We start from the raw sequence: 21,390 nt of genomic DNA, 5'->3' as shown, positions 1-21,390 counted from the left end.
ATAGGGGTGTGACCCAGGGCCTAAGCCAGGCACCCAGGCAAAGGGCCCACCTGATCAATGTTGATGGGGAACCCAAGGATCAGTAGACCTGTGAGCTCCAGAAAAAATCGCAAGGGGAAGGGGATGAAGGGGATGTGTGAGGTCCAGTAGAAGCCAACTCTGTAAGGACAAAGGAGACAAGGCACCGAATATAGCAGGAAACAGTTTTATTTTCTGCAGCCAGGGCACAGCTTTTGCTGTAATCAATCATTCCCCTTAACCCCGAGTTCAGGGAGTTGCAGAGTTTTATAACCAGCATGTAAGGGGACGGGCTCAGAAGTTCACAGTATGCAAAATTCACATAAAAGCTGCTTTTTCTTTCACTGTTCTTGGCAAGTTAACTCTTCAAGGACAACACCTGGGAAAGGGAGAGCTTCTTCTCCCCTTTCTTTCCTCCCCCTGCCCATTGTTACCATGGAGTCTAATTGGTAACTTATCTTAAAAATGTACACGTCTTTGTGAAGCCCAGCTCAAGGCCAGAGGCCTTGTTTGCACATTTTCTTCAAATTACTATACTGGATATGTTTGTGAAAAACTAGTAAGGGGATGTCCAGCACCTGGAGTGCTGGTATCTTCCCAGCCGTGACCAAGTAACAGGGCGACACAAATACAGGAAGTTTATCTACAATGGACTCTTTCACAAGGACTCTTTTGCTGACAGTCCTAAAATCAGCCATGGTGAAGTGGGCTTTTCTGTTGAGAAAGGGGGTTCCACTTCAATTCCACCCTTTAATGATGCTCCCCATAATTTAATCCTATAAATTTGAGATCCTCATTACATTATCTTGGCTTAAAGCCTTATATAATGCCAAAATCTTAATTGTTGTCATCCTTTCAATAGCAGCTTCTATAGTGGACCCAATAGTTTTAATGCACAGTGGAGCCAAACACGGGAACAATAAACAGATTAACAGCAGAATACCCACTACACCAGTTAAGCTTTCAAATCTACCTAGAGTTTAAAACTATCTCCCAAAAGCATGTTTGGGATCCAAACTTTAATGCCCTTCTAGATATGAACTAGCACATGTGCTAGTTCTCTTTTTCAGTTGGCTATATCCTTAAATGTTTTTCTATTGTCATCCATTTGGATGCAATAATCTGAGCTGTTGAACTCTCCATATATTTCTCTTTCCTCAGCAAGTAGGTAATCTAATGCCAAGTGGTTTTGATAGTTAGCCACTCGCATCTGGTCTGTTGTGTGGCCAGGAGGTCAAAGGCTGTGGTAGTCTGATTAATAATAATTTCCAGTACAGCTTATAAGTGAATAATTCTGTTTAACATGTAAATTGGAGTTCTATAACTCCAACTGTCATTTATGCCCAGGTAGCTGGAGCATAAGTGGCAATAATCCTCTGGGGTGGCCAGTTACCTTCAACCCAAGATTGGTGACCTCCTAAATCAAGTTTCTTTCCAATGGACCTCTTTTGACTTTCCAAATAGTCATCCATCTATAGCATTCCTCTGGTGGGACAGGTCCTAAATATATGTTTTACCACCTCTTAGTTATAGAGGATTGTCTTGACACATGGTTCACATGATCTCTATGATTGGAATAGGAGAAGGGCAGAATTCCTTATGATTATCAAAGGAAACCAAACTAAATAATAGACTAACATTTTGATTAGCATAAGTTAACTGAATAACTTAACAAAGCAAACTGATAACACCATGCAAATCCTAGAAAACTTATATAAGCAAGATAAAAACTATAAGTGAATTTTATTTTTACCCAGAGTCCAGTCAGTAGGAGTTACTGTGATCAAACGAGTAGCTAAAAACCAAACAGAGAATTAAGAAGCAAGGGGTGGCAATTCATTACAGTATAAGAACTGTCTCAGATGTTGAAAGAGTTCATTAGTTCTGCTGGGAAGTTTATCTTTCACAATGCATTGATCAGCCAGTCCCTCCTGTGTGGCTGAAACATGGCTGTAGTCTCCTCAAGCTTCGGCCGTGCATAGACCAGTCAGCTTCCAGAGTGACTGGAACAGGGCTGTTGTCCTTCTGATCCTCAAGCTTCTCTGGTGCTCCTTTTCTTGTCAGCTTCAAGGGCATAGCAGCATCTGGAGAGTACTCCCAGTACGCAGCTGCAGGCATGAGTCTGGTGTAGTGAATCGAGGGACCTATCTCTGCAAACTTGACTGTAGTTGGGGTGGATAAAATAACAGTGAAAGGGCCCTTCCAAAGAAGTTTAGGGATTGAATATTTCATTCTTTGACCCAGACTCAATCTGATGTCTTGAAGGAGTGTGCACCTATAGTCAAATTTACTGTCAATCATTCTCTAACCCATTGGTTGAGAACCTCTAAAGTTTTCCCTAAGGCCTGAAGCTGTTGTCTCAGGGTTAATTTTCCTACCTCTCTTAAGTCTCCCTTTAGTCCCCTAATAAGAGGAGGAACATCCCATATATTATCTCAAAAGAAAAGAATCCATTCCTCCTAGTGGGAGTGGACCTAATGTCAACAGTGTAATAGTGGGAGTAAACCTAATCCTCAACAGTGTAATAGGAAGAAATCCATCCCAATGTAAGTGACTCTCCTGACACAGCTTACCCAATGGAACATTAATGTCCTGTTCATCCTTTGAACTTTACCAGCACTCTGCAGCCTATAGGCAGTATGTAACTTCCATCTGATGTTTAAACTCTTGATCAATAATCATATCACCTCTGCCCAAAAGCTGGACCATTGTCTGAGCCAATAGTTATTGGAATACCAAATCTGGGAATTATTTCCCAGAGAAGCATCCTGGTTATCTCCCTAGCCTTTTTAGTGCAGGTAGGAAAGGCTTTCACCCAGTCAGAGGATGAACACACAAAAATGAAAAGTTACTTATAGCCTGGTGAGTGTGGTAGTTCAGTGAAGTTTACTTCCAAGTCTTCAAAAGGTGCTCCTCCTATAGTTTGGATTCATGGTGGGAACTCTGGCCCCTGACAGGAATTCTTGTGAGCACAAACCTCACATTGTTTGCAGATCATCCAGGTGTTGCTTGTGAGCCAGGGAACATAGAAATGTTGACTCAGAACTGTCTCAAGTACCAAGTACGTATGTCCAACATGTTCCTGTGAAACTGTCTGATAAAGGCTGGGGCTAGAATATCCAGGATGGCTATTCTGGCCATCAGAAAATCTCCACCATCCACCTAGGAGAAATTTTTTTTTCAGTCTTATATCACTTACTTTCATGTTGGGAGTATGTTGGCTCCCATTCTGTTAGCTAGTCAGCCAGGCAAAAGGGCAGCATTTAAATCTGGGACTGGATTTTTCTTCCCATTTCTTGCAGACAGCTAAGCTGGCCTCTCTGTCAGCTCTCCAGTTGCCCTGAGAAACTACAGTGTTTCCCTTTCAATGACCTTGTCAATATATGATCACAACCTTCCTGGGAGCCCACAGTGCATCCAAAAGTTTAAGAATTTCTTGCCCATACATCATGTCCCTTTTTTCCCTCTCCTGAGTTAATTAGCCTACATAAGGCCCTATGAATATGATAGGTAGAGAACGCATATTTTGAGTCTATGTAAATATCCACATAGACCCCTGCTGTCAACTGAGGTGCTTGAATCAAAGCAATAAGTTTTACTTTTTTGTGCTGAAGTTCCCTGAGGCAGAGGTTCTGACTTGACAGTGGAGTCCAGAGTGACCATTGCATATACAGCAAAACATACCTCTTCTTTTATAAAACTGCTTCCATCTGTGAAGTACTCTGCATTAGCCTCCTTGAGAGGCTGGTCTGTTAGGTCTGGTCTGCTGGAGAACACTTCATCCATGACCTCAACACATTTGTGATCAGGTTTTCCAGGTCCAAATGGGCATCGAAGTTGCTGGGTTTAGAGTTCTGATGACCTCAATGCAGATACGTGGATTTTCACATAACATGCCCTGATATTTGACCATTCTTTCATTAGTCAATCAATAGTGTCCTTTGTATTCTAACAATGTCAAAATTGAATGAGGAACTCTGACAGCCAGTTCTTGTCCCATGGCCAGTTTATCAGCTTCCAACACCAGTAGAGCTGTGGCTGCAAGGGCCCGTAAAAAAGGTGGCCAGCCCTATGCTACAGAGTCCAGCTCTTTGGACAAATTGGTCACTGGACAGTGCCATGTCCCCAGCATCTGAGTAAAAACTCCTACAGCCACTCCAGACAGATCATGGACATACAGAAAGAAAGGATTTGTGAGGTCAAGGAGACCTAATCCAGGTGCACTGATGAGTGCTTGTTTAATGTCCTCAAAGGCCTGTTGCTTAATTGGCCCCCACATCAGAGGATCTCGTTCTCGTCCCTTTGTGGCTTCATAGAGGGGTTTTGCCATGACTGAAAAGTTAGGGATCCATATATGGCTGAACCCAGTAGCCCCCAAGAATTCTCTAGTCTGACAGCAAGTTGAAGGGTCTGGAATTGAGCAGATCTCCTGTTTCTTTTGAGGCCCAGTTGTGGTTCTGTTCCGTTGTTAAGTCAGATGGTAACCAAAGTATTTGACCTTTTTCTTGATAGATATGGGCTTTTAAGTCAGAGTCCAGTGCTGTCCCAAGGATGTTGTACTCAAGCCCCTGGGAGGAACTGTCATTTAGGGAAGGGAGGCATACATAGAGCTTCTGGCACTTTAAGATGCAGGAATTTTTTTGTTATCTCCCGGTGCAGGATCTTGACTGATGGGATTCTCCAACTCTTACATTTTAATGTAAATCTTAGCAGAGACTGATGACTTGGGACATTATTTGTATAAAAGACACCTATGTCGATCTCACCATGGGCCATCTGCCAAGGTTGGAGAGCAGTGGCGTGGTCCTGTGCAGGTCCCAGTGTGGCAGTCACATCGTGCCCACATAGGTGTTTCTCTAACTGCATGGCTTTCTCCTCCTGCCAGTTGAGAGCCTGCTCTAATTTTATATAGTAGCTGCCCCACTTGTGTTTTTGTTCAGTAGGCCTAGGTGCACCTTCCTGCTGGTGGCTCACAGCATGTGGCTTGGAGCCACTCTCTTGGAGCCAGGGTGGCATGTCCTTTTGGAGTGAGCACCCTATGGCCCACAATTGGATGTTAACATGAACATATTCCTGGTTCGTTTGGGGGCTTGCAGCAGCTGAGCCCTCCTGAGGCGCTGGGTCCCATGCATCAGACACAGTTGTGTGTGTCTATCAGATCCCTGCCATATTTGTCAATTATCAACTTCCAAGCAAGTGTGAAGAAACTGAAAGGAGGGGCTGGGGCCAAAGGCTCGGGGGAAACATTCATTCCTTTTTTTGTTCAAGGCTTACATTTGAGCATGGCAGTGGGTGCCTGCCCCCCGGGGCCACTGGAGGCTTCCCATTTTGTCTGGCCATGCTTTTTTTTCCTTATAAACATTTGGACCATTGGCTTTGTTCTAGTGAGACCCCCCTTTGAGTGAACTCTGGGTTTGTGGTGAAGGCAGCTATAAGGAGATCCATCCTCCTTTTTATCTTTTTGGTCTGCCTGTCTTTGAGCCTCTGGATCTCGATTGATGAAAACTGTGGTGGCCACCTTAATCAGCTCACTGGCACATGTCTCAGTAAAGCCCTCTAGGATTGTAATTTTTGACAAATGTCTCTCTGAGCCTGTCCCAAAAAGGCTGCATTGATCACCTGTTGCTTGTGCCTGTGCATTTCTTCACTGACAAACTTGCACTTTGGCTGCAATGTTTGTATGGTGCCCCTCTTCCCCTGGGCACCTCTGGGCAGGGAGAGGGGTGGCAGAAGTGGTGGCCTGGACATTTAGCTCTGAGTCAGTTGGGCACATTTCTTTTGATCATTGCTGCCAGTTTCACAGGGCAGAGGGGCCCTAGGCAGATGTGGGGCTGAGAGAAATGTTCAGGGCTATCGAGGGTTTTAGAGGGAGATGCTGGAGCAGCAGGAGACTTAGCTCAGCTCTGTTTGTCTGCAGATGTGCTTAGCTTAGGCTAGGGCTCAGAGCTGGCTCCAATTCCTTCTAACTCTTGGGCACAGACAGTGTGTTTTGTTCTCTTTTTTTTTCTATTCTTTTTTTAGACTTTCTCTGAGGGACTCTTGACATTTCTTTATCTTTAGAACTTTTTCTTTGTTGGGGCCCCATCCTGGGTCTGGATAATAGACTGCATCAGATCAGTCATGGCCCAGAGTTTCTCCATGTAGGAGGAAGTATGATTTTTCCAGCTTATGAGCACAGTAGTGGAGAAAGGCTGGTACACAAAACTTCCTTGTCTCCCTCGGGCATTTCCCTCTGGTCAATATGGGCAGGTCCTTTAATCCCTTGCAGGGGCATCTGGAGAGCTTTCATCTGAGTTGTGGCTCTAGTCTTGGGACAAATCTCCCACCTTAATCTTGGGAGTTGAAAGAGTCTTTGGTCCTAGGAAGCCTTTGGCTCTAAGGACATCACAGAAGAAGTAACAGCCAGTATTCAGGGGCCATCATTTGTTGCCTCTGAGGACTAGGGGGCTAGGGGACAGTCTGTTGTCCCAATGGTCTTGGCAAAATTAGGTAGAGTGGCACATAATGTCCTGGGTCCTCTTCTGGCTCACAGGGAAAACTGTTTCCTTTCCTGTCTTTCCTAGTCAGGTTTTCTGTTTAGCTGCTTTCTGCTGGGTCTTAGAGACCACTATGCTCCTGGCTAACATCAGCTTGGACTGTCCACCTAGACAGGCTCTCAACCAAGGGGGCTGTTTCTGTACTATCTCTTGACAGCAATCAATATAAGAGAATTAGTTCAGGGGTTCCAACAAGAATCAGAAGGACTTCAGCAATGATTCTCTCATCTAAAGATCCTTCTGGTGGCCAGCCCACATGTTGGGTGAGCTACTCTAATTCACAGAGTATGCAACCTTTGTGGAGTGAGTTTCACCCCAGTTACCAGGAAAACCTTCCTAAAAGTTTCTAACACACATTTCAGAAGGCTCAGTTTCCTTAGTGTACCTCCCATGTTCCACCCTGCATGGGTGTCCCACACTTAGCACAAAATACACTTAAGCTAAAACTCGCTTTGTCCATCTCTGGCCATTCCACTCAGGGACTTAGGGCCCTCTTAGCCTTGAGGGTCAGTATCAACCCCTGACCTGGAGCTTTCACCTAGATGTTGGTTGGTGAAATTCCACCATAGACTGTATGAGGTGCCACAGAACAACGGATCAGGACTCTGCACTCGCTTTGGCCACACACTTTCACACAGACATGGCCAAACAAAATTTCTATACCGCCCAAATTCCAACAAATCCAAACCAAACAAAAGGGAGTCATGGTTTCACCTCTGCTTGCTGACCCTGAACAGAGACTACTCAGTTGACTCCCAGGGTCTGTTTCAGCTCCAACCACTTTGGAGTGTACTCGGGACCCAACACAGGTTGATCAAGCTTCTCTTCCACCCTCTTAGGCCTTGAAGGAGAAGTCAGGTGGACTGCAAAACCAAATGGACCCGGGTCCTATCCGTTCAGTTGGGCAGTGCTCCAAAACCTAATTCTGGTTCCTGCTGCCTGTGGGTTCCTTTGTGCTCCAGGGTGGCAGCCCCAGGGTGCTGGGTGAGTTGATCATCCTTCAGGCCAAAAGTGGCCTGGGCTCACCAAGGGGACCTTTGTCCCCCATCATCCCATGAAAGCCAGTCCCTGGAGACAAGAAGGCAGAATAGCCTTTCCTACCTCCTCTATCTCTTCGTGGTCACAAAAAATGTTGTAGGGACAAACTAGGCAAGAGAGCAGGAAACAGATTCATTATTTGACTGCAGCCAGGTTCAGAGGGCACAGCTTTTGCTGTAATCAGTCAATCCCCTGAACCCCGAGTTCAAGGAGTTTCAGAGTTTTATACTCAGGATGTAAGGGGAGGGGCTCAGAAGTTCACAGTCTGCAAAAGTTCACATAAAAGCAGCTTTTTTCTTTCACTGTTCTTGGCAAGTTAATTCTTTAAGGACAACACCTGGGAAAGGGAGAGATTCTTCTCCCCTTTCTTTCCTCTCCCTGCCAGTGGTTACCATAGAGTCCAATTGGTAACTTATCTTAAAAATGTACACGTCTCTGTGAAGCCTAGCTCAAGGCCAGAGGCCTTGTTTGCACATTTTCTTCAAATTACTATACTGGGTATGTTTGCAAAAAACTAGTAAGGGGATGTCCAGCACCTGGAGTGCTGGTATCTTCCCAGCCAGTGGTCAAGTAAACAGGACAACACGAAAATAGGAAGTTTATCTACATTGGACTCTTTCACAAGGACTCTTTTGCTGACAGTCCTAAAATCAGCCACGGTGAAAAGGGATTTTCTGTTGAGAAAGGGGGTGCCACTTCAAAGGGGCACCTAGGGAAACCCACTGGCAGGACAAAAAAGGGGACCACAGATCAGACCCATCACAAAGAGACTCCTTGCTATGTCAAGAGCCATGAGGAACCCAGTCAGGGGCTCAGGCGAACACCCAGGCCCAGGGGCTGGAGAGCAAAGGGTCAGTGCTAGGGAGGGCTGGGTTGTGGTGAGGGCAGCATTCAAGGCCAGAGGGCAGGGGAGGGAAGGGACAGGATTGCTCAGGGCTGGGTTGGAGGATGTCCATGTTAACTGCCAGGTCTCAAGTTTCAAGCAGTGAAGGGGACTCAGGAGAGTGGTAGGGCTGTGTTTCCCATAGGGAGCATTCAGGGTCAGAGGAGAGCCATTTCTGCTCCTCTGCTCCAGGTGAGTAGATTCTCAGAGAGGGACCTAGACCAAAGGAAGGGACAAAGAGGGTACTATGAGGGAATACCTGTTGTGTGGTAGCACGGGGAGGGACGGACTGCCAAAACCCATTCCAGCAGCATAGGCTAGCGAGAAGCAGGGAAAGCGGAGGGTCCAGGCAGTGCCAGGATAACACAGCATGAGGGGATCAGAGGGGAGGCACAGGAGGGGGCCAGCATAAGGGGCTTGAAACCAAGGGACAGGACAAGGGTCCCAAGAAGGGTAGCCAGGGTCTCAAGCAAGGAGCCAGGCTCAGTAATGGAGAGCCAAGTGCTAGCACCTGGGCCTTGGTGAATGAAAAGAAAAATGGAGAGGGAGCAGTGGGAGGGGAGAAACTAGAGTGGGTGGCACAGGGGGAGAAGGGCTCAAGGCCCAGGTGCACTGCAGGGTTTTCAGGGGTCAGGAGCAGAGTCTGGGGTGAGGGAGGCCAAAGGGCCCAGGCAAGGGGCAGGGCTACATTTTACCAAAGGGAGCCCCAAGAGCCAAGAGGCCAGGTCAAGTTGCCTGGCCTATGTTAGCATCCTGGGTAGGGGATCAGGAACCGGGCATGGCAGAGACAGAAAGTACAGGAGGGCCAAAGGAGGGCACAGCCTAAAGGGCAGCAGGATGGGTATGGATGGGGTGGGGGCCAGGACCCCAGCAAGGAGCCCGGGCAAGGAACCTAGAAGAGGAACCTAGAGACCCCTCCCACCTGGGTTTCAGGTGGAGCTAGTATACTGGGTCAGCCAGGGCAGAGGGGACTTGCCCCTCCAGGCGGGAGACCCCACCCACCTGTGTGTGGGTGAAGGAGCTCATATACCACTGTAGCCAGGGTAGTGGGGACTCGACCCTCCAGGGAGGAGACCCCTCCCACCTGGGTGTAGCTTGGAGCTTGTATAACACCTTAGCCAGGGTAGAGGGGACTTGCCCCTCCAGACGGAGACACCTTCACCTGGGTGTCAGGGGAGCTCATCTACTACAGCAGCCAGGATAGAGGGTTCTTGCCCCTACAGGCAGGATATCCCTCCCACCAGGGTATCAAGGGGAGCTCATATACTGCAGCATCCAGGGTATATGGTAGACCCCACGCACGTGGGTATGGTGGGGGGGGCTTGTATACCACCATATCCAGGGTAGAGGGGATTCTCCACTCCGTGCGGGAGACCTCTCCCACCTGGGTGTCTGGGGGAGCTCCTACACCACTGCAGCCAGGGTAGAAAGGACTCACCCATCTAGGCAGGAGACCCCTCGCACCTGGATGTCTGGGGGAGCTCCTATACAGCAGCAGACAGGGGAGAGCCGACTCGCCCCTCCAGGAGAAGACCCCTCCAATCTGGATGTCAGGGGAAACTCATGTACTGCTGCAGCCAGGGTACAGTGGACACACTCCTTCAGGCGAGAGACCCCTCCCATCTTGGTGCTTGGGCGACCTTGTATTCCGCCTTAGCCAGGGTAGAGGGTACTCGCCCCTCCAGGCGGGAGAACCCTCACATCTGGGTATGGGGGGGCTCGTATACAACAGAAGCCATAATAGAGGGGACTCGCCCCTCCAAGCAGGAGACCCCTCCCATCTGGGTGTCTGGGAGAGCTGGTACACCCTCCCAGCCAGGGTAGAGGGAAGTCACCTCTCTAGGCAGGAGACCTTCCCACCTGGGTGTCAGGGGAAGCTCCTTAACTGCTGCAGCCAGGTTAGAGTGGACTAGACCCTCCAGGCGGAACACCCCTCCTAACTTGGTTTCAGATGGAGCTCATATACCCCAGCAGCCAGGGTAGAGGCAACTCGCACCTGAAGCAAGTAACATTTCCCAACTGGGAATGAGAGTAACTCCTATACCCCTTTAGCCCGGTAGAGGGCACTCGCCCCCCAGGTGGAATAACCCTCCTACCTGGGTGTTAGGTGAGCTCATATACCCCAGCAGCCAGGGTAGAGGCAACTCGCAACTCCAGGATATAGACACCTACCACTTGGGGATGGGGGTAACTCCTATACTGCCTTACCCCAGGTAGAGGGGTGTCTGGCGAGTTTGGGTTCTCATACAGCTGCAGCTAGGATAGCAGCGACTTGCCCCTCCAGGTGAGAGACCCCTCCATATTGAGTGTAGGAGGGGGCTCTTATACCCCTGCAGCCAGGGTTGAGGGTACTCGCCCCTTCAGGCGGGAGACCCTCCCACCTGGGTGTCACAGAGAACTTGTATACAACCTTAGCCAGGGTAGAGGAGACTCACCTATCCAGTCAGGAGACTCCTCCCACCTGGGTTTCAGCGGGGGCTCATATACCACCACAGCTAGGGTAGAAATTACCTGCCCCTCCTGTTGGGAAACCCGTCCAACCAGGGTGTCAGGGGGAGCTCATATACCCCCATATCCAGTGTAGAGGTCACTCGCCCCTCCAGTCAGGAGACCCCATAACCTAGGTGTCAGGTGGAGCTCCTAAACCGCCAGAGCCAGGGGAGAGGGGACTCGACCCTCCAGGCAGAAGACCCCTTTCACCTGGTTGTCAGGGGAGTTCATATATTGCCACAGGCAGGGAAAAGGGGACTGGCCATTGTAGGCGGGAGACCCCTCCCACCTGGGTGTAGTGGGGAGCTCCTATACTACTTCAGCCAGGTTAGAGGGGACTTGCCTCTCTGGGCGTAAGACCCCTCACACCTGGGTGTTCAGAGGAACTTGTATTCTGCCTTAACCTCGGCAGGCAGGAGACCTCTCCCACCTGGGTGTCCTGGGAGCTCTTATATGGCACCAGCCAAAGTAGAGTGGACTCTCGCCCTTCCAGGTGGGAGACCCCTTCCACCTGGGTGTGGGGTGAGCTTGTATCCCTCCAAAGCTAGGATACATGTGAGAGGCCCCCTCCAACCTGTATGTTGGGGTAGTTTGTTAGGGTCCGTAAACAAGTCAAGATGGCGCCTGGCATTTTGCCAGAGGGACTGGTTTGAGAAGTAACAAGTAACGCCAGTGAGCCATTAAGATGATAGAGATTCCTTAACGACTGACTGCTGTGTCTAAATTATGTTAATTAAGTTAAACTGTGTGTAATCATTAAGATGATGCCTTATTGGTTGACTGCTGTACCTAGTTTATGTTAATTAAGAACAAGCTGTGTATTCAGTGATGTATATATACCCCTACTGTCCTACAATAAATGGCTCCCACTCCTGCTGTATCGACCTTCACAAGTTGCTTTTCACCCTCCGGCTAGTTTGCCCAGCCAGAATGCAGCGTACCACCACAGCCAGGGTAAAGTGGACTCGCCCCTCCAGGCAGGAGACTTCTCAAAAGTGGGGAGCTCTAATGCCACTGCAGCCAGGGTAGAGGGGACTTGCCCCTCCAGGAGTGAAACCTCTTCCACCTGGGTGTTAAGGGGAGAACCTATACAGCCATAGGAAGGGTAGAGGGGAGTCTAGCCTCGAGGATGGAGAATACTCACACCTAGTTGTCAGGGGATGTCCTATACCGCAGCAGCCAGGGTAGAGGGGACTCCCCCCCCTCTAGACGGGAGACCCCTCCCACCTGGGTGCGGAGGTATAGCTAGCATATGCCTGCAGCCATGGAATGGGGACTCGCCCCTCCAGACAGGAGACCCATCCCACCAGGGTGTCAGGGGAGCTCTTATTCCGCCATAGCCAGCGAAGAGGGGACTCACCCCTCCAGGAGGGACACCCCTCCCTCCTGGGCATCAGGGGAGCACTTATACCGCTGCAGCAGGTTAGAGGGGATTCTAGCCTCCTGGTGGGAGACTCCTCCCAACAGGGTATCAAGGGAGCTACTATACTGCAGCAGCCAGTGTAGAGGGGACTCACACCTCTGGGTGAGAGACCCCTTTCACCTGGGTATCAGGGGGAGTATCTATACCACTGCAGCCAGGGTAGATTGGACTTTCCCTTCCAATCGGGAGACCCCTCCCACCTGGGTGTCACGGGGAGCTCCTTGCTGCCACAGCCAGGGTACAGCAAATATGCCCTTGCATGTGGAAGACACCTCCCACCTGGATGTACTGGGAACTCTTATATGGCAAGAGCTAAAATAGAGGGGACTCACACTTTCAGGTGGTATACCTCTCCCACCTGGGTGTCAGGGGAGCTTCTATGTTGTGAAAGTCAGAGTAGAGGGGACTCACCTGTCCAAGTGGAAGACCAATCCCACCTGTGTGTAGGGGGGTGCTTGTATATTGCTTTAGACTGGGTAGAGAAGACTTGCCCCTCCAGGTGGGAGATCCTTGCTGAGAGACACAGCCGAGTCAGAATGGCCCCTGGCATTTTGCCAACAGTATTGGTTGAGAGGCGAGCCATTACTATCCGCATCAGCCCACTACTTTGGAGTTCTCGCGCTACTTTGGAGTTCTCATGGAGATTCCTGGAGAGTTTGCATTGGTTGGGGAAGTGCCAGAGGAGGGAGTTCCGGTTGGTGGTTGCTGGAGGAGCCGCGTGGTGTTCAGGGGAGTTCCAGGGAGCGTGTGAGGAGTGTGCTGGCAGAGTTCAGAAATAAAGTTTGTTCCTGCTTCAGTGGCTCCTGGTTTGTGCCCAGCCAGACTGGCATTTGGCTGCCCATGTGGGGAACACCTGAAGCTCAGAGGTAAGTGAAATTCCTTGCCCCTGAGGGAAGGCGAGAGAATGGGTGACCATTTCAAAAAACAATGTATTCTTGTTTTGATTTGTTTTGTTTTTGTTTCAAGCTGCCTATCCCTAGAATTTTCTCAGGCAAACTGGGAAAAATGGTTGGCTCAAGGTTTGAAGTTTTTTGCCCCTGAGGAAGAGGTAGAAATAGACCACAAATGCACATGTCAAGAAAATAGGAAAATTGATACAATGATTTTTTGTTCCGTTTTTGTTTCATTCTGTTTCGGTTTTGTTTTGTGTTATCTTGTTGGGTTGCGTTATCTTTATAGTAGATTAGAAATTAGTAAAAAAAACTGAAAGAGTGTTAAGTAAATTGTTAGAGGTCCAGACTATGGTAGAAAACATGTTAGATTGAGCAAAAGAGAAGGTCTCTCGAGCTAGTCAGATAGAGGAAGAAAATTTAAAGGAAGAAGGCTTAGAGGAGAAAGAGCTATCAGGGGGGAAGCTACAACAGGAGGCTGCTACTAACTCTGTTCTATCACCAGAGGGCATAATTCAACCAACAGTTCCACCTATGGAGACAGCTGAGTGGCCCTCAACCCCCGTAGTTGATAGATGGGATCCTGAGACAGGACCTCAAAGATTAGCATGTCCTGTACTTGATCAGGCAGGAGGGCAGCGAATTCACCGTGCTTTAGATTTCAAAACAATGAAGCAGTTAAAGGAGGCTGTGACAACCTATGGTCCCCAAGCACTCTTCACTGTAAGCATGGTCGAATCCATTACCAACTTGGACATGACACCAGCAGACTGGGCTAGCATGTGTAAAGCTGTGCTAAATGGAGGACAATATTTGTTATGGAAGGTTGCCAAAGAGGAATTTTGCACGGAAACAGCTAGGTGAAATACAGCAGCTGGTTACCCTCAAAGAAATCTAGATATGTTGTTAGGAAAAGGACCTTATGAGGGTCAATGGCAACAAATTGAATATGATCCTGCTATATATGCACAAATTGCTGCAGATGCAGTTAGGGCATGGAAGACTTTACAAGGACATGGAGATTTACAAGGTCAATTATCTAAGGTAATACAGGGAGCTAATGAACCTTTCGCTGAATTTGTAGATAGGCTTATTCAAACAGCTACCAGAGTTTTTGGGGACACAGAACAAGCAATGCCATTAATAAAACAACTGGCTTATGAGCAAGCAAATCATTGGTGCAGAGAGGTCATTAGACCAAGGAAACATGAAGATTTAAAGGCATATATTAAATTATGTAGAGACATTAATGAACAAGGGCAAAACTTGGCAGCTGCAGTACAACAGGCTTTAGATGCTAGGCCAAAACCATGCTACAATTATGAAAAAACAGGACATTTTAAAAGAAAGTGCCCAATAGGGGGAGGGTTTAACAAAACTAGGTACCAAAGGGGTAGAATACAGGGTATTTCCCATGATGCCATAGAGGCTAATGAATGCTATTCTCAAACCACCATAGAGGGTACTCCGTTATCAAAAAACAGACAAGAACCAGGTGTTTACCCATGATATCATGGAGAAAGGCATCAGGCTCCATTGCCAAAAAACGGACAGGGGGGCCCAATGCTCCGGGGCCCATTACCAAAAATATATGGGGCACTGGAGGAACCCAGAAACACAATGGAGGAACCCAGCAACACCATCAGGGTAGTGCCCAGGACACATTATCCATCAGATCTCTCATCAGACAAACCACAGGGAGCGCAGGTTTGGACATCTGTGCCTTTGCCACAGCAGTACTAACTGCAGAGATGGGAGTTCAAATCATTCCCACAGGAGTAAAAGGACCTCTTCCCCAAAGAACAGTAGGCTTATTGTTAGGATGCAGTTCTTCTACTCTAAAAGGACTTATGATAAGTCCTGGGGTAATTGATCCTGATTATGAAGGTGAAATAAAAATTATAGCTAATTCTCCGAAGGGTATATCAGTAATTTCACCAGGAGGTAGAATAGCACAGTTATTAATAATACCCAGCCTACATGATAAATTTTCCAGCAGTAGAATAGAAAGAGATTCCAGGGGATTAGGCTCCACAGGTGTAGATAGGGCTATGCTGTCTTTAAATTTAGATTCTCACCCAATGCTAAAACTAAATATTCAAGGACATGAGTTTAATGGGCTACTGGACACAGGTGCAGACCTTAGCATCATCTCTCCTCAAGAATGGCTGAAACATTGGCCATTACAACAAGCCACTCTAATGCTTCAAGGCCTAGGAGTGGTGACTAATCCCCATAGAAGTGCAATGGTATTAGATTAGAAGGATCCTGAAGGATGTGAAGGAACTATACAGCCATATGTATTGGATCATCTTCCTATAAATTTATGGGGATGAGATGTCCTAGATCAATTAGGTTTGACATTAACAAATAACATCAATCCAAATGTGCCCACTATTAGGGCTAGACAATGTTTCAGGAAAGAAAAAAGATAAGGAGAACGAGAACAAGGTATAGCAGCACCAATTCAAATAAATCAAGGAATAAATAGACATGAATTGGGTTTTCAGAAGGGGTCACTGAGGCAATAAAAATTACTTGGAAATCAGAAAGACCAGTATGGGTTCCTCAGTGGCCCCTGACTAAAGAAAAGATACAAGCAGCCCATGACCTGGTCAAACAACAATTAGCGGAGGGACATATACAACCTTCCATATCTCCCCATAATACTCCCATTTTTGTCATTAAAAAGAAATCTGGTAAATGGAGATTATTGCAAGATTTAAGAGCCATTAAAATGAGATGGTTATTATGGGACCTGCTCAATCAGGGATTCCCCAATTGTCTGCTTTGCCAAAAACCTGGTATGTTTTAGCTACAGATATTAAATATTTTTTTTTCAATTCCAATTCATCCTGAGGATAGTCCACATTTTGCATTTACTATCCCTGCACTAAATCATGAAGGTCCCGATCAGAGATATGAATGGAAAGTACTCCCTCAAGGGACGGCTAACAGCCCAACTGTGTGTCAAATTTATGTTAACAAAGCAATCCAGCCACTTAGAAATCAAAATCCTGAACTACAAATATTTCACTATATGGATGATATATTGTTAGCACACAAAGATAAAAACACATTGCTATAATGTTATGCCACACGTACAAATTTATTACAAAATTATCATCTAGAGATAGCAATAGACAAAGTACAATTACATTTTCCGATTAATTATTTAGGAGTTCTATTATCCTCAACCATGGTCCATCCACCAAAAATTCAAATATGAGTAGATCAACTTAAAACACTTAACGACTTTCAAAAGTTTTTAGGAGACATATATTGGATAAGGCCTTATCTAGGCATACCAACAGGAGAATTGGGACCTTTGTTTGATATCTTAAAAGGTCCATCAGATCCAATTCACCCCACACGTTAACACCTGAAGCAAGAAAGACATTAAAAAATATTGAAACATATATGGAAAATATGCATTTGGATAGAATTGATATAAGTTTGCCTTTATTATTTATTGTAATACCAACAAAAAATATTCCTATAGGAGTATTTTGGCAAGAAGGTCCATTATTATGGATACATTTATCTTATTCTCCTAACACTATTCTTTCTAGGTATCCTGAGGCTGTAGGACAATTAATACTCAAAGGAATAAAAGCAGCAAAGGGAGTGTTTGCAATTTCTCCCAATAAAATTATTACTCCATATACTATGGATCAAATTGATGACTTAGCTAATGAGTTAAATACTTGGGCAATAATCATGTGTAAATCTAATGTTTCATTTGATAATTCCTTACCATCTAAGCCTTTATTTTCTTTTTGGTCTTTGCATCCTGTAGTTTTTCCAAAAATTACAAGAAAAACCCCTATCATGAATGCTCCAAATATATTCACTGATGGGTCAAATAATGGTACAGCAGCAATAGTTACCCCTGATAAAACTTTTACATTTTTAGTACCCAAACAATCAGCTCAAAAGGTAGAGCTTAATGCAGTATTACAAGCTTTTGTGATGTTTAAAGATTCTGTATTTAATTTATTTTCTGATAGTCAGTATGTAGTTAGTGCTATAGTATCCCTTGAAGATGATGGTAAGATTTCTCCTTCCTCTACTGTTTTCTCTTTGTTGTCCACTATTCAAAGTCTAATCTGGACAGAAAAGATCCATTCTTTACAGGACATATCAGGGCACATACAGGATTGCCTGGAGCCTTTAGTTTGGGCAATGATTTAGCAGATAAAACTACACATGACATACATATTTTCTCTACACTAGAAGAATCTACAAATTTTCATAAAAGATTCCATGTCAATGCTAATACTTTACAAAAGTGTTTTAAAATAACTAAGAAACAAGCTAGACAAATAATAATAAAATGATGTCAAAATTGTGTGACGTTTTTACCACAAGTTAATCTTGGAGTCAATCCTAGAGGATTGATACCTAACCATATTTGGCAGATGGATGTCACACACTTGCCAGAATTTGCAAAATTAAAATATTTGCATGTTACAGTTGATACTTCTTCTGGATTTTTGATGGGCTCCCTTCATGCCGGAGAAAAAACTAAAGATATTATAGCTCATTGCTTACAAAATTTTGCCACTGTGGGCATTCCAAAACAGTTAAAAACAGATAATGGTCCTGGTTATACTTCTACCTCTTTTAAACAATTGTGCTCATCATTTGGCATTACTCATATAACAGGAATCCCATACAATCTACAGGGACAAGGCAGAGTTGAAAGAGCTCATCAAACTATTAAAATGTACTTATTAAAGCAAAAAGAGGGAATTGGAGAGGGGTATATATCCCCCAAATATAAACTTAAAATAACCCTTTTTACTCTGAACGTTTTAAATTTGGATTCATCAGAGCTTAGTGCTGCACAAAGGCATACTTGTCCAAAAAATGTACATAAGCCTAAGGTACTTTGGAAGGATATTCTAACAATACAATGGAAAGGTCCTGACCCATTGATTGTCTGGAGTCAGGGGTCTGTTTGTGTGTTTCCACAGGGAGAACAGCAGCCGATTTCGATTCCAGAGAGATTAACCAAAGCGATTTCTACAGACCAAAAAGAAGATGATTTGACTCAAATCCATAACAGCAGATATCCTGAGCTCCAGCTTGGCTATTCTTACATCTTCAACAGTGATTCTCCCACACCTGAAGGCTAATGAATAATGAACACCATTAAGGCCTATTTCAAATGTGAAAAACCTTGAGGCTTGCTTGTGGGAATACCTTCAGACCCATATGCAAGTTACAGAAAAAAGGATGGGATATCCAAAAAAGAGTCAAACCCAGGTGGTAAACAGGATGTCTTTTTTCAATATCTATTTTATTATTGCCCTTTCCCACATCATAAAGTTCTATTTTATTTTTTGAGCTCATACAGAACTAGGTTGATGTTTTTCTGATCAGTTTTATTTTTTGACTGTGGAGTTTTTAAACATTGCAATGGAGATTTCAGCTGTGAAAAGCTACAAGGCCTTTACTATTATGTTATGTGTTGTATGTATTATGTTATGTGTGCACACCTCTGTTTGGTGTTGTATGTCTGTATATGCGTATGTGCGTATGTCCATATATATGAGGAGTGATCATGAAAAAAATGGATCCGAATTTTTTTATTCATGTGGTTTAAATGGTTTAATTTAAATTGGGTAAACAGCTGTTGAGGATTGTTTTAATACGTGAACAAAAAAAAGGAGGTTAACACATCTGTTTTTTTACTTTCACCTTTCCTTTTCATTATATTTAATAATTCTGTTCAGGATAATATAAATTGTTCAGAAAATTGTTTTCTTAGTACCTGTTGTAATGTTACATAATTTTTTTAAGCCATCATTGCCAGAATTCCTATCTTCATCCCAGTGCCGGTGAAGACAAAGATAAAACCAAACTACATCTTCTTCGATAGCTATCACAGTAAACTGTATAAACTGATGCATCAATGAATAATAACTCAACAAGTAATGCTCAATCAATGAGTCAATTTACTTTGAGAGGAAATGAACATATTAATAGATTCCTCTGCTTTGAACTTCTTGCAGAACTTGCCTGGACTATGTATCACTTGTATGCATTGTGAACTATCTGTTGGTGCAGCAAATTGTGGTAGTGCTGGAGTATCTTTGCTGATGGTGTCATCGGTGGTACATTTTTTCCAAAGGAGCCATCAATTGGCTTCGTGTTGTGGCATTTATGTATCTTCCTCCCTTCTGCTAGTGATGGTCTAAAATTTGGGGGCCAACAGAGGTGAGGCAAAGAACCTCACCCCCCACTGGCACCAAGGCCAAATTTGGGGGCCAACAGAGATGAGGCAAAGAATCTCACCCCCCCACTGGTGCAAAGGCCAAATTTGGGGGCCAACAGAGGTGAGGCAAATAACCTCACCCCCCCACTGGTGCAAAGGCCTATCCACAAGTATGGCTGTATGCTGGACCAGTAGTCAGTGACAGGTATGATCCAATTGCAGTGGTACCAACCTAAGACAGGAGGCTGACGCCTTGAGGTCAGCTCATCCGATGACGGGTAAGGACCATATGTAGTATTGGACAACCTAACAGGCATGGTCCCTAAGCCACATTGCTTGTTGTTTAATTAAACAGAAGGGGGGAGATGCTGAAAGCCACAGCCGAGTCAGAATGGCCCCTGGCATTTTGCCAACAGTATTGGTTGAGAGGGGAGCTATTATTATCCACCTCAGCCCGCTACTTTGGAGTTCTCCTGCTACTTTGGACTTCTCGTGGGGATTCCTGGAGAGTTCGCATTGGTTGGGGAAGTGACGGAGGAGGGAGTTCCGGTTGGTGGTTGCTGGAGGAGCCACGTGGCGTTCGGGGGAGTTCCCGGAACCATGTGTGGAGTGTGCTGGCAGAGTTCAGAAATAAAGTTTGTTCTTGCTTCAGTGGCTTGTGATTTGTGCCCAGCCAGACTGCTGCAGATCCTCCCCGCTGGGTGTCTGGGAGAGCTTGTATACTGCCACAGCCAGGGAAAAGAGGACTTGCCCCTCCAGGCGTGAAACCCCTTCCACCTGGGTGTCTGTGGGAGCACCTATACAGCCACAGGTAGGGTAGAAGGGATGCCATTTTCCAGGCTGGAGACTCCTCACACCTACTTGTCTCAGGAACTCCTATACCACAGCAGCCATGGTAGAGGGAACTAGCCCCTGCAGATGGGAGACTCCTCCTACCTGGGTGTGGGTGGTGGAGCTCCTATACCCCTGCAGCCAGGATAGTGGGGACTCGCCCCTCCAGGCAGGAAACTCCCACCTGGGTGTCTGGGGGGAGCTCTTATACCACTGCAGCCATGTAGAGGGTATGTTACCCTTCAGACTGGAGACCCCTCTCACCTGGGTGTCTGGGGAGCTCAAATACCACCTCAGCCAGGGTAGAGGGGACTTGAAGCTCCTTTCAGGAGACTCTTCCCACCTGTGTGTCAGGGATATCTCCTATACTGCCACAGCCAGGCTAGAGGGGACTTTCCCCTCCAGGCAGTAGACCCCTCCCAACTGGGTGTCGCATGGAACTTGTATACCACCTTAGCCAGGGTAGAGGAGACTCAGCCATCCAGGCGGAAGACCTCTCCAACCTGGCAGTCGGTGGGAACTCATCATATACCACCCCAGCCAGGGTATAAAGTACTTTCCCTGGGCTGGGGATGTGGCTCAAACGGTAGCGTGCTCGCCTGGCATGCGAGAAGCCTGGGTTCGATCTTCAGCACTACATACAAACAGATGTTGTGTCCGCCAAAAACTAAAAAATAAAAATAAATCCCCTCCTGGTGGGAGACCCCTCCCACCAAGGTGTGGGGGGGGGCGCTCATACATCACCACAGCTGGGATAGAGAGGACTCGCCCTCCAGGCAGGAGATCCCTCCCACCTGGGTGTCAGGGGGAACTTGTATACCTCTGCAGCCAGGGTAGAGGTGATTCACTCCTCCAGTCCAGAGACCCTTCCTACCTGTATGTTGGGGGATCTCATATACCGCCACAGCCAGGTAGAGGGGACAAACAGAGCACTTATGTAGCAAGAGCTAAAGTAGAGGGGACTCGCCCTTTCAGGTGGGATACCCCTCCCACTTGGGTGTCAAGGGAGCTTGTATACTGCAAGAGCCAGGGTAGAGGGGACTCACCTGTCCATGTGG

The 21,390-nt window shown here is 46.4% G+C and overlaps 1 pseudogene; it reads left to right on the top strand.

Moving 5' to 3' along the window:
• Positions 1–20,204, top strand: part of LOC124079059 (glucose-induced degradation protein 8 homolog) — a 60,149-nt pseudogene extending 39,945 nt beyond the window's left edge.
• Positions 20,205–21,390: the final 1,186 nt, after the last annotated feature.

This window comes from Marmota monax, unplaced genomic scaffold, assembly GCF_021218885.2.
Source record: "Marmota monax isolate L192 unplaced genomic scaffold, Marmota_monax_Labrador192_F-V1.1 WCK01_AAM20220418_F8-fsc00529, whole genome shotgun sequence".
In the NCBI taxonomy this organism is placed as follows: Eukaryota; Metazoa; Chordata; class Mammalia; order Rodentia; family Sciuridae; genus Marmota; species Marmota monax.
This window is presented reverse-complemented; position numbering and strand designations above follow the sequence as displayed.